Source organism: Rhipicephalus microplus, chromosome 8 (assembly GCF_043290135.1).
Source record: "Rhipicephalus microplus isolate Deutch F79 chromosome 8, USDA_Rmic, whole genome shotgun sequence".
Lineage (NCBI taxonomy): Eukaryota > Metazoa > Arthropoda > Arachnida > Ixodida > Ixodidae > Rhipicephalus > Rhipicephalus microplus.
The window spans coordinates 123,943,304-123,957,966 of record NC_134707.1 but is presented as its reverse complement, the minus strand read 5'-3'; the positions used below and the strand labels follow the sequence as shown (position 1 = coordinate 123,957,966).

The following is a 14,663-nucleotide window of genomic DNA, read 5'->3' as shown; positions in this document are numbered from 1 at the left end:
TTGATGCACGCAAAATGACAGAGCTAGCTTAGTCGTTGAGGGGAGAAATATTTAAAAAATTGCTCGTGGTCACTGCGACAGCTAGTGTATCTGCCGATGACGCTGTATGACATGTCGATTCCATTGGAGAAGCCCGATCAATATCCTGCTTTCATTTTAGCAAGAAACAATATAAACTTTTTATTGTCTGGCTCGCGATGAAAACAAGAATTTTTTTTTTGCAAAAGTTTTCATGAAGTTCTTACTCATAATTGAACCGCGAAATTTCTAACGTGTTGTATGCAGGCTTGAAAATGTGACTTGTGGCTCGGAGTGTATTCTTTGGCACAAAAAAAATACCAAAAAACAAGGTTATGCTTCCAAATCTTTTTTCTCAGAACAAGAAAAGTCGGAAATCGCATTCCATTTACACGGAAAGTTGAGACTCGGTACGTGAACGTTTGAGAGTGCAGCGTGGCACTGGCGAAGAACAAAGAAGTGGAGGGCATGAGCGACTGGGTGCTCAAAAACCAAATTCTCTGACCCTCGCATGTGCCGCACTGCTAGCTCAACAGCACAAGGAATGTATCTTACACAAAAAATCAATATCGTGACGACAGGAATGCATTGTGATTGGCGATCAGTCTAAGAACGAGTACCTCTGCAGCTAATTTATTTCGACATGAATACAGATGAACTTATATCAATCGATCCCGGAAAAGAGCATGGCGTTTCGTTGAAACAGTGCTACACTCGCAAACTTGGAAATATATTTGAAAAGAATTTTTTCTTGGCCTAGTTCGTACTGCTTACTCTATGAAATGCGGCCGCTATTAAAAAAACACACACACAACAGAATGCCATCACGTTTGTATCTTTCGTGTATTTTTTTATTAGTGGCAGAATGTTAGTTAACGTGCAAGTAGGATTCAGTATATTGTTTCGTTCTGCTTTCGCAATTGCTTTCCGAACTGCTTCGACCACAATAAATGCGTTAGCATTAGTTTGTATTGACCTGCTCCATGTTTCTAAACAGCGATTTAGGTGCGGTCGACATACTGAGGCGCTTGTAGTGACGTCGTGGCCCGTAAGCTGCACTCAGCCCAAAGCTCTGGTCACGTGACGACTGGTTCAGCAGCTGCGAAGCTGCCTCCGAGAACTGCGATCAAGGCGGCATCCCGCCCCGACACGTTGTACTCGGAGATATTGCATCGACACGTGATCGCAGAGAGTGGTGGCGAGATTTGGTTTGGGCACACCCATGCCGCGACGTCGCTAGATGCGCCTCAGTAAAATGACACGGCATCTAACACTGTTTACAAATTTGGAATAGATTTATAAAAAAAACTTGATAAAGTTATGACTAAATTAATAAGCCCTAAACTCATCGCCCCTTAAACGTGACGCGAATGGACTGAATATTTTTATCAAAATATACCCCCTCGCTCACTACACAATGGTGCAACCTAAGCTCGCTATAAATTTTCCATGCCCTGGCCACTCGTGCGAATTTCACAGCCCGCTATGCGCAATTCACTCTTTTCTCAAGTGCTTCTTGCAACACTCAGCAAATTACTAGACGCACGCTTCAACTCAAGTAAATGCATTATGACAAACTCTAGTTATCTCTGCTGAAAGCCTTTGTTTGGGAATAAACGAGGTAAAATATGTACGTATATGGCGCTTTTGATGTGACCTTGACTGATGCAACAATTCGTACGCATCTGTTAGCATACGGAAGCGCGAAATAAGAATGACAAAAATAAGCTGTGACGTTTTGAAGGGCTCCTGGCTGAACAAGGAAAGCCGGGGTGGCGTGCTTTTCATGCGTTGTCCTAAGTTCAGGCGACACTCAAACGCATTTATTGTCGGGCCCGCTTTGTGCATTCCTTCTCTACGATTATCTGCCTCTCGTTCCTTCAGGGCGTTAATGGACGCCATAAAAGTAGGCGCAACCGAAAAAACAAAAACTTTTCCCCTTTACGCGGTTTGGTAGTACTGCCATAGCGCTATCACATTGTTGCTTTGAAATAATGGCGACGGTCCGTTGCCCTATATATGTGTAAAAGAATTATTTCATGGAGACGTGAGAGTAGTTCAGTTTCCTACATTCATAGCTTTCAGTTTTCACACACGGAATGCTTCCCGTGTGTAAAGAAAGAGCTCGGTGCCGTAACGGTGTCTCGGAAATCGCTACTAAGTTCTCAGTACAGATAATGCCTACTGTTGTTGACTCGTGGCATTACCAACAGCACAAGAGTTAAAATAGAAAGAACGGGCAGAGCGATGTGTCTGTTTCGTACAATGTCCGTACTTTAACACTGTCATGCCAATAATTATTATACGATGAACATCCATAAAAAACCCCAGCTCGCAATTTTCCTGTAGTTTATTATAAATGCAATTATCAGCCCATGCTTGTTTCCTTGGAGTACTTGCAGCGAACGCTCTTATAATTGCAACTAATGCAAAAACAGATAGTGCACTCGAGCTGAATCTCTTTGACGATCATTTTTCCATCATAACTTCCTTATCACGCTTCTCGTCGTTTATTCGCAACACCAGAAAACGTTCCGTGTGCTGGCAACAGTGGTAAAAAAACAGAATGGCTGGGCCTAACAGGGTCAACGTGGCACTTTCACAATGGTTTCACATAGCGCTGTGCTGAGGTTTTGTGATTGTTGCGTCGGATCGCGTTGCTTCAAAGGCAAAAAGGTGCTGGTCGTGGACCACCTCAATCTCATCAGCATAAATGATTTCACTAACAAAACAGCGCAAATAGTTGCGCTGCGCGCGCAAACATCGCGCCCTTTCGGCGAACGGCTCCATATTTCCTTCAAGCTGAAGGACCTGTCTAGCAAGCCCGAGATTGAAGATGGCGACTGATCATGCGTATGGATCTCTCCGACAGGTGCTATTGCACTGGCTTCTTACACTGATAAAGGCAACACCTTATCAGTTTTCGAGGAAACTATGCTGCGACTCATGCGGCCGATTGCATGTATCCCATTGAGTTTCGTTGTACCGTCAAAGGCTGAATACGCATACCGTTCACCTAATTACAAACTCTAGTTTCAATTGTAATATGTAATATATGCTTTCTTTCCTTCCGGCGAGCCAAATTTCTTAGGTTTTCAATAAATAAGGTCGTGCGCTTCTGAACACTCGCTTGTTCGTGTTTGCAGTAGATGATATTAAAAGCACGCACACTATACACGGACATTGCTATACGCACCCACGAACGTGCACGCATGCTACGCATGCGCAACCTTCGTGCGCGCGTTTGTCTACGTATGTACACACACATGCGATAACAAAAATGTTCTGGGGGAAGGATTGCAGAAGCCTAATTCGAGAATGAGTGGCACTAAGACTTCCGCAGAAAACAAGCACATGCGTAAAATACAGACGCAGTGCAATAACTTTCCTGAAGCGCTTGATTAGTAGACGACGCATAGAGAAGACTCAATACTGATAAGAATGCACTCACGCTTAATGTTGGTGAACTCACCAAGGAGAGTTAGACGTCGGAAGTAAATTTATTAGAACAAACTACCATAGTGTCCGTCACCTTCTTTCTAATGCTAAGTTTCTGATTTGTGCCATTGCCCGGCACGCGTCGTCTGCGTTCGTCAGCAAGTGATAGAACGACACGTTACCATATTTTTGCCACGATGCCACACATTGCGACACACTGCAATTATCTCTGCACATCGCTTTTTCATTTTCCGGGCTCGCGCATGTGGCATGGCGAAGAGAAATGAACTGTGCGGCCACGTCTCAACTTGGAAATGTGGGTCTCCTTTAGAGTTTGACACTGCTAGCACTGTTTCAAGTCGCAGCCGCTAGCTGGCGAGCGGTCAGTTGAAGTCACGGCTAGATACTCGAAACCAATAAGCGATACATGTAATCTGAGTTTACTGATAACTAACACCCAGGTGAAAAAAATCACAGCATATCCACGGAGGGAAGATGATTGATGGGACGAACGGTTCGTCAGCCCGTCCGTGCTTTCGTTCGTTCATCCGTTCTTGCTTCCGTCCGTCCATGCATCCCTACGTGCATGCATCTGTGTGTTCATCCATGCGCGTGACTCTCGGTGCATCCGTCCGTCCGTTCGTGTGCCCGTCCCTCTGTCTGCCTGTCCGTCCGTCCGTTCGTCCGTCTATCTAGTGATCACTCCAAGTACAGCCTCCTCGCATCTTTTCATTATGTAATAATCATATACAAGTGCCGCGACCTAGCGGACATTCTAAAGGCCACTCTTACGGGTATGTGCCACCGGTGGCTACATACACCATCGGAGGAAGGAGAGACCCACAACCCTAGAGAGCTTCGCCCCTAAAACTACATTTGGGAATGCAGCTGAGCAGCTACGGGCACATTTTGCACCACACTACCAATTGTAGGCGTGCGTAGAGTTTCCCTTCAGGGTGGTCGAATGTTCACCGGAGTGCTCTTTCCCCCGCTTAATGAGGGGGCTCGAAGTAGTGCAGACGCGCTCGCTTCGCGCTCTGGATTCTCATGATTTTTAGTGGTGTTTTCCGTCTGCAACCACTCGAAACGTTACTATCAGCTTCAAGAAGTTCCGAGGAACGCCTGGGCACCACTCAAGAGGATTTCTTGCCACTTGGAGGTGCCAAAGGACTTCAGAAAGCTCGTCACCCCTAGGACGCTCACCAAACGCTGACCTGGGGAGCCGCCGGCAGCTGCACCGACGCTGGGGACGCCCGCGTAGGAGCTTCATCCAGCTATGGCTCTCAACGCGGTGACCGACCAACAATACCACCTCCTAGACCAGGATGGTACAGCAGACGACCAAATGGATCAACTCCAGGGCGACCACGATACGGTGAGCCGAGACGCTATCGGCGCTCAATCGCATGCAGAAAAGGACGCTAGCTGGCAGGCAGTGAAATCCACCAAAAAACGCAAGCAAGAGGTACTGGAGCGGAGGCGCGGCAGCGCAGGGCTCCAGGACCAAATTAAGACAGGCACGCCAACATTTAAGAAATTGCCAAAGCTACCGCCGTTGCCGAAGGACGATTACAAGATCGTCATTCGTCCAAACCAGGGCCTCCCGCTGAGAAACATTCTGACTCCTACGCTTGCGCAAGCAATCATTGAGGCATGCCAAGCTGGCATCAGAGATGACCATTTCATCCTTAGAATCAACCCAGGGTCAAACATAGCGATTCTGTCGAACAAATATGAGGAAGTGGCGGACAAAGTGCGTCTGATACGCGCCCTTGTGCTTAACGGCAGGGCTCACGCTGTCCGTGCCTACGTCGCAAATGGAGACGATACTCTGAGAGGGGTGATTCACGGCGTACCGATGAACACCTCAACCGAAACTCTCATGGCGCACCTACGTGTCAGAACGCATGGTGTGGAGATCATCACTGCCAGAATGATAGGCACAATGAAAAGCGCACCCATTACATTTTTCGGTCCAACGCTACCTCGTACCGTCTACTATTACGGGGGTGAACTCCGCTGCTACCCCTTCCGACCTACGATTCAAGTCTGCAAGGTCTGCCGAGAAAAAGGACACCGCGCGGACGTTTGCCCGCATCCGGATTGCCCCATTTGCCGGCTGTGCGGACTGACTAATCCAACGGATGGACATCCGTGTTCTATTAGTTGCGCCTCGTGCGGGGAGGCTCACCCCACAGGAGATCCAACTTGCAAAAAAAGACTTAAGCCGCCGAAGCCTAAACAGCCGCAAGTACAAGCAGGCTACAGTGATAAGCTCCAACAGGGCACTAGCAACGACCCACCGAGGACCAAATATCTCCGCTGGTTCTCCTCCGAAGAGGAAGAAAACGCCTACAAGTCAGCCGATGACAAGCACAGTTCCCGGTCGCATTCACGGTCCCCGGGCAGAAAGCCGCACTCGCCATCCAAGAAGAGCGCGCCAGCACCGACTCAGCAGAACCTCCACCGCAGTCCTCCAGGAGGGGGAGCCAAAGGCAACGGCGGGGATCAAGGATGCACCCAACAGGCATCATCACTTCCGGTAAGCTGGGCGGAAGCCGTGGCTCCCAAGTCTGCATGTACTCCCCCCATCACACAAAACGTACACTATCAAGCAGTAATCGCTGAAAACAAACAGCTTAAGCAACGCCTTGACAAATACGAGAACAAAATAATGTGGCTCGAAAAACAGCTGGCCCAATTAATGAGAGCCACCCCGAAAACTACAGTCCAGGCCTCTCAAAATCTAACTAGCCACCCAAGCGAAAAGCTACGGGACAATGGGCACATCCAACCGCAATCGACACTACCACGAGATCCTGTAGCCAGTATAGAAACAGAACAAACAGCGACAAACCTCACTTTACAACAACAACTGCAGCTAATGCAACAGCACATACGGCAGCAAACAGAAGCCCAAATGAAACAGTTCTTTGTCGAATTTCATGACCTGAAGCGATACGTTCATGAAAGCCTCGACAAAGAAACGAAGCGTCGACGTAAGCGGAGCCAACCGCGGTCCCAGGAGTCCGACGCCAAAAGCATGCTTACCTCGGACGCTGAAAGCACACCCACCTCCTCGCATCATGGCAATTAACCGACGCATAGCAAACGAGAATCTCACTATATGGTCCTGGAACTGTCGTTCCCTGCACAACAAGCACGCTACACTCACTCTACACATAAAGGCGGCGCTGGTTCCTCCTGACGTAATCTGCTTGCAAGAGGTGGGAGCCAGGCCTAAAACAGTTTCTGGATACAAACTGTACATGGATCCAAATACACTTAAGATTGCGACACTCGTCCGGAAAGAATTGGCAGCTACATGGATAACGGCACCGAACGAAGAGACGCAACACCTTATCGTAACGCTCTGGCCAGCGAAAAAAGGACGCCCGAGGCAGGTTATATGTAACATATACAGTCCCCCACAAGACAGAAAAGCAGAATTCAGCAATATCTTCCACTATTTGAACAACAAGCTTCAACCACGCGACCGCTTGATCATCACTGGGGACTTCAACGCTTGGCACACCACATGGGGTTATAGCGCAGACAGACCCAAAGGTACGCGACTTTTAGAAGCAATACAGCGCCACGACTACACACTCCTCACGACACCGGGCATACCGACTCGTATAGGAAAGAGTGTCAACAGGGACACCACTCCCGACCTTACCGTAACCAACAATGCCGCGACCATGCGCTGGAGTGTGCTGGACGATAATCTGGGCAGCGATCACAATATTGTGCAAATAACATATGAAACAGCTCGACTGCGACGCCCGCTCGGAAAAGCCAGACTGACTAACTGGACTAAATATAGAGAGCAACAGGAAGTAGACGGGCCCAAGCCAACAACTATACCCCAATGGACACCGTACATTAAGGGTCTCTATGACAAGAACACCACGATATATCAAACAACTACCGACGCACCTGCCATTGACACCCACTTGACACATCTTTGGGAAGCTCGTCGAGGCCTCACGAAACGGTGGTGCCGACAAAAGCTAAATAAGAAACTCAGACTCCGTATAGCAAAAATCACGGAGGAAGTAAACGCATGCTCAAAGGAACTTTACAACAACAACTGGCGCACCTTCTGCGATTCCTTAAAAGGCACATTAAGCACGAAAAAGACGTGGAACATCCTACGGAGTCTTTTGGATCCTTCTGCAACAAGAACCGAAACAAACGCTACCCTTCAACGGCTAGCTGGGGAATTTCAAGGTGATCCGGATCAGTTAATAGAAGAGCTGAAACAACGCTACACAGGAGAACGCAGGCGAAACGTTAGCCCAACACCCAGTCAAGAATACAATGGAGAACCCAACACTGAGCTCGACGCCCCCATAACCTTTGCTGAGGTTTATGCAGCGGCTCAAAGCTTCAAAAAAAATACAGCGCCCGGATTGTATGGCATTACAAATGCCATGGTACGGAACCTCAGCGATGAAGCAATACAAGCCATCACAGACCACTTTAATCAGGAAGTCTGGACACCGAGTGGAAAGATACCTGCAGAATGGACACTGGCACAGGTTGTACTCATACCTAAACCAGGCAAACGGCGAAGCCTTGATCAGCTACGACCAATTTCTTTAACGTCATGCATTGGCAAGCTCTTCGAAAAAGTTATACTCACTCGCCTTGACCAATACACAGAAGAACGGGGGCTTCTACCAACATCTATGTACGGATTTAGGCGAGGAGTGTCTACTCAGGATATCTTCTTACTGCTCAAAGAGGAAGTGCTTAACCCAGCGCCAGGTAGTCTCAACAATCTACTCGTTGCACTCGACATCGAAAAAGCATTCGATAATATTGCGCACTCTACCATACTAGACGGTCTTGCAGCCATAGGATGCGGACAACGCATATTCAACTATGCCTCTGATTTTCTTGGAAATCGCAAGGCGCAGATTGGCATAGCTGGTACCAAATCATCACCATACGACCTCCCACTGAAAGGCACACCTCAGGGCTCCATCTTGTCTCCATTTTTATTCAATATCGGTCTCCGGAAACTAGTCCTCCAGCTGGAAACTGTACCAAACCTGGGCTGTGCCTTTTACGCGGACGATATTACGCTATGGGCAACAAAGGGCTCCTATTGAGAACGAAAAGATGTACTGCAAACCGCTATAGACATGATTCAAGGCTACCTCACTGCTGCAGGCATGTCGTGCGCACCTAGCAAATCGGAATATTTGCAAATAAGACCCCCACGCACTCGGTCCAACCGTGCACCCGCGCTGCAGCTAGAAATTGCCGGACAGATCATCAACAGGACCCCAGTAGCTGGAAAATTAGGCATGCACGTGCAAGAAAACAACAGCGTAAAGACTGCAATAGGCAAACTCAAACACACCCTAAAGAGTATTGCATCCCTTACAGCTAGAATTGCGCGAAGTAATGATGGGATGACAGAGGCCGACACGGTACGCCTTGTACATGCCTTCGTTCTCAGCCGAGTCACGTTCGCTCTTCCCTTTCAATCAACACGCAAGCCCGAAATAGAGCAGATTGACAGACTCATCAGAATTGCGTACAAAGCAGCATTGCGACTTCCGAACAGCACAAGCACAGAAAAACTCATGGGACTCGGCATGCATAATACGTATGAAGAATTGGCTGCCGCCACGCTAATCGCACAGCGAGAACGACTCACCACTACGCTCCAGGGAAGAACACTGCTACAGAGGCTGGGATACCCTCTCACCCCTCAATATTGTGGCGATGAGACAGTCATTGTACCCAAGCAAATACGTGATCGAATAATCGTGGAACCAGTTCCAAAAAACATGCACCCGCTCTACAACAAAAAGCGCCGTCAAGCGCGAGCACGAAAACTCCTGCGGAGAAGTAGCGATCCAGACGCTTACTTTACCGACGTCAGTCTTTATTCTGCGTCACCACAAGGCTCCAGAAAACAAGCATATGCATTGGCAGTGACTAACCAAAGCAAAGTCGTGGCCTGCGCGTCCCTACGCACCAGATCAAGTGCCACCGCAGAGGCAGCAGCCATAGCCTTGGCAATCAGAGAAGCCGAAAGAAGGGGGCGCTCAGCGTATATTTTGACAGACTCACAAGCTGCATGTCGCTTATACCTTAGAGGCACACTTCCAAGGTGCGTCACTGATATTTTGGGGTCCATGTTGATGGAGGCACATGGCGTCACTTGGTGCCCAGGGCATGACGGCCTGGGGGGGGGGGGGACGAGGAGGCAAACTGCGTAGCTCGCGGACTTACTGGCCGAGACGCAGGACTCTCCTCAGCACACCTCACAGGGCATCATGAAGAGCAAAGTGTAACAAGCAGGCAGATATTGGAAAACCAACGCCTTACAAGACACACGTACGCCCCTCCACATCCGAACTTAAGCAGCCAACAAGCCTGGGATTGGCGCCGCCTCCAAACGAACACATACCCCCACATATCAAAACTACACGCAATTTTTCCACAGATATACACAACAGGGGTATGCCCATGGTGTAGTAACCACAGCGCCACACTTACACACATAACCTACCAATGTACCGAGCGGCCAGCCAATGCAGTATCTAGGTTGGTGCGCTCACTACAAACACTCACAACGTGGTCTTGGGAGGCACGGCTTTCCGAGCTGGCACTGGGGAGCCAACTGGTGACCCTAGACCAGGCCCGGCGAGCCGCTGTGGCCAGCGGGGCTCTACAAGAGGGCTCCACCCGGGATTAGTCAAGTAATTTTAATTCTTCCATAAAGTTTATTCTCTCTCCCCGCTTAACAATAAATGATGATATATAACGTCCCAGAACTATGATGCAATTATGATAGACGCCATAGTAAAGGGCTCCAAAAGTTTTGCACCTGGAGCTAAATCTCAATAAACTCGCCGTTACCACTTTAAATTCCGTCAAAAAAGCGGGTGCTGCAGCCAGGCATTTGACCACGCAATGGAGTAAAGGAGTGCAGTAGATTTCGGGTGATTTTTTCAGTGACCGCAGGGGTGGCTGCCTCCCCGTCTCCTCGCACGCGCTCACACCCATATGCAATCCCTGCGCATTTCTGCATCGCAGTGACTTTTTTCACCAAGTTTCTATAAAAATTTTTTATACCCGCATTGATGCAAGATGTACACCATGAAGGCGAAAACTAGTGCGTGGTTTGCGTAAGTTCTGCGTTTCATTATTAGCGTCTTCTTTTGGGCAGCCCCACCGCGGTGGTCTCGTGGCTATTCTCGGCTGCTCACCCGCAGGTCGCCGGAGCAAATCCCGGCTTCGGCGGCTACATTTTCGATGGAGGCGAAAACTTTGTAGGCCCATGTGCTTAAATTAGGGTGCAAGTTAAAAAAAACCCAGGTGGTCGAAATTTCTGGAGCTCTCCAGTACGGCATCTCTCAATCATATAGTGGTTTTAGGAGGTCAAACCCCTCATATCAATCCATTTTTTCGGGCAAGACGAGTACAGTGATTATATATTCACATAAATTTATAAGTGCCGATACGTCACTAAAATAGACACTACTTTGCATCCACCTCACTGATTGCTAGAGCACGAAATGTGTATGTTATGTAAAGGCATAAACAAACATGTTATTTTTGTGACTATGTGACTATGGGATCACGTGGCAAAATGCATGGACGTGCCATCTACCAACGTGGTCCCTGCTGTCGTGAGCATGCCTATCCTATCGTTATCACGTGGCCTCTCATGTCGCTCTGTCAGATGGAGTTAGGGCACTCGTAGCTAAAACGACAACTGGGTGTCACCTTCTTTGCTTCATCGAATGCGGGCCGTCATTTTACGTAGCGGCTGCAGCGAGGCTGGCTTTAGCACATAGCTCGTGTCGTTTCTTGCACCGGCTATTTAGGATAAGCATAGCTAACATCCCAAAACCTAATGAAGACAAGCATTCAAAAATTAAGTTTTCAACTTGCTTTTTTCTCGTTAAGTCAAGTTACGCTTAGATGAGCATAGCTAAGCCAAAGTGAGCGTAGAGGAAACCAGTCAAACATAGTTGAACATGGTATCGCATAATGAAGCTAAGCATAAGTAGGTTTATTTAAGCTGATTATAACTGTGCCTAGTCCGCATGCCTGTTTTCATGTTAAGCAAAGTAGATGAGCCCAGTTGAGTCCACTTAGGTATAACCGAATTGATATAGGCATAGTTTATCGTCGTATTCCTTCATTTAGCTAAGCATATTTAGCCTAACTAAGATAGATCTAATTGTGGTCAATTCATTCAAAGAGAATTATTCATGAGCCCAAATACTCAAGCCAAGAAAAATACTAATCACTCCACACTGACTCGATACTAAATTTGCTCGTTTAGGTCTCATGAGTGTTTATTGAGGCAGAAAATTTTAATTTAGATCTGAAGCCGCAAGTATGCATTACTAAGAATAATTTGCGTAATTCAGCACCATCAACCTTCTTGGTTAAACTTAGTTCATTGCCGCAAGTAATTATCAGCCATATATATACTTTGTGTTAGCGCTGGTTAGATATAATTTAATCTAACTAGACGACATAGTCAGGAGTAATTAGTATTTTTCTGAGCTTAGATTTTCTGAGCTGATGGGGAATTCAACCTAAATTACTATATAGTATTACGTTTAATTAACAAAGGCTTGACTATAGTTAATGTGATCTGATTAGTTAGGGGATGTGATGTCAACCATGCGAAATCAGATTAATTTATTCAATAACTTATGTATGCATATTAGTGTAATTGGCAAGTGAAACTCCGATATATAGGGCATGCTGGGCTGATAGTATGCTATCATACTATATATAGTATGATAGCATACTCCGATATATAGGGCATGCTGGGCATGCTGGGCATGCTGGGTTGATGATAATTCTCAAGGCTTATTTTCTAATTGTCCCGACTATTATAAACTGGAACAAAATTAGTTGAACTATATTGATTCAGTAAAAACATGTTCCCCCAAGCTTTGCTTCTTTGGGCTCATGGCGAATTCAACTTGCATTGTTTACGTCGGTGGTATATAAGCTAAATATGCTCCACTAAAATATGAGAAACCATAATCAACTATGAATACTAAGCTTGGGATGTACTAATTTTGAGCCGTCCAAGCTCAACTTGGCTTCACTTGAAAACGGTGAGCTGTACTCGGCCTCATTCGAATCAGCCAGTTATGCTTGGCTTTATTAGGTGCTATCATGTTCCACTAGGTTTAATTAGTTTCGGCTACATCGAACTTGGTTTAAGTAACCTCTTCTGAATTTGACTTGGCTTAACAAGACAAAAGGGCAGCCTGGCTGAGAAAACTTCATTTTGTACGCTTGGCTTGATTAGGTTATGCCATGCTAGCTATGCTTAGGTTACTTAACTGGTTCAACACATGACGCCAGCTCGGCGCCTGAATCGGCCCTGTCGCAACCACTACGTAAAAGAATGGCACAGATTCGATAGAGCAAACAAAGTGACACTCAGCTGTCGTTTTTTATACGAGCCCCGTAATATTATCGGACAGAGTGACATGACAGGCCACCTGATAACGACGGCATGGGCGTGCACATCTCAGCGGGCGCCACGTTGGTAGACGGAGCGTCAATGTGTTCTGGAACGTGATCACGTGGTCTGCGCAGTCTTCCCTGCCCCTGTACGTTAATCGCGATTCAAACTGTGCCTTAGAAGTGTGGCAGCTTGGGCTAGTTGGTATGGCATGACGATAGTTCTAGCGCGAGAACAAAACGACGACACAAAGACAAGAAGGACACGTGTCTTTCGTGTCCTTCTTGTGTCTGTGTCGTCGTTTTGTTCTCCTGCTATAACTTATCGTCTAACTGTGCGCTCACCACCTAGCGACTGCGCCTGGAAACGGCGCTAACAGGACCAATCTTGAAAGCAGCTATATTACCACATCGCGCGCGTTGAGACGCAGTCATATTTTTATTTTAGCCATCCCACACACGTGAGCCCGAAGAAATAAAAGCGCGATATACAAAGACCATCGCAGTATGTCGCGATTTGTAGCCTCGTGGTGAAACGAGAAAAAACGCATCATTCTATCGCTTCCCGGCGGATGCAGACGACGCACGACGGAGAATGGCGCAAATCAGAAACTTAGCATTGGAAAGAAGTTGATGGACATTACGGTAGTTTGTTCTAATACATTCGCTACTACTTAGTTCTCCTTGGTGATTTCACCATTATTTAGCGTGTGTGCATTCGTATATTTGTATCTAAGTGCGGAGTATAGTTTCGCTTATATGAGCGAGCGCTTTTGAAAATTCATTGCGTTACGTTTGTGAACGTATTGTTCTCATACGCTTCCCTTCTACGCAATTCATATACTGCTACTCGTTCTCAAAATAAAATGCTGTAATCTTTTCCCCGAACAGTTTTGGTTTCACGAGTGTGCATATACACGCATGCTTGCACACAAACCCGCACGTGAATGTGACGTGTGCGTAGCATGCGTCTGTGTATGTTCGTGCCTGTATATATCATGTCCATGTGTGCGTTGTGTACGTGTATATATTTGCTTTTCATATCAACTGTGGCCAGGACGAATAAGTGAATGTTCGGAAGGACACGACCTTATTCATCATAAACCTAGTAACATCATTCGGTGAACGAAAAAAAAGAGCGCTCCTATTACAACCGAAACCATGATTTGCTTCATCTCAAGGTAAAATGACCCAATCATAGCTCCGTTCTGTAACGAAGTGAACAGCATGCACGCAATCGCCAGCACAAGTCACCACGTAGTTGCCTGGAAAACTGCTGAGGCCTCGCCTGTAGCAGTGGACGCAGCGGATAAGTGCTAGAACTTTTCGGAGAAGCCCGCTGCACATGAGCAGTCAGTTTCCTTCTACAACCTCGAGCTCGCTAGACAGGTTTTTCAACTTGAAGTGAACCTAAAGAGGTTCGCCGAAAAAGCATGATGTTTGCGCGCTCAGAGCAATTGTTGGTGATGTATCGCCCGTGAAATTCTTTTTGCTGATTATAATGTGGTGGTCCACCGCCAATACCCTTTTGCTTTGGATAAAGCAGAGCGATCCGACGCCAAAATCAAGAAATTTCAGCCAACCGCCAAGTGAAAGTGCCGCGTGTACCATGTTAAGCGTAGCGATCTTGTAAGTTTTCGACCAGTGTTGCCAGCATATAAACTTTTCCATGAAGTTACGAATTGAAGGCTTTAATAACGCTTTTGGTTTTCTACACCGAAACTTATCATTTCTTGCCC

At 47.0% G+C, this 14,663-nt stretch overlaps 1 protein-coding gene across 3 annotated transcripts in view; it reads right to left on the bottom strand.

Annotated features, from left to right (window-relative positions):
- LOC119164566 (juvenile hormone acid O-methyltransferase) overlaps positions 1-14,663 on the bottom strand; it is a 162,962-nt gene that overhangs the window by 13,505 nt on the left and 134,794 nt on the right. The gene's annotated exons all lie outside the window — the stretch shown is intronic.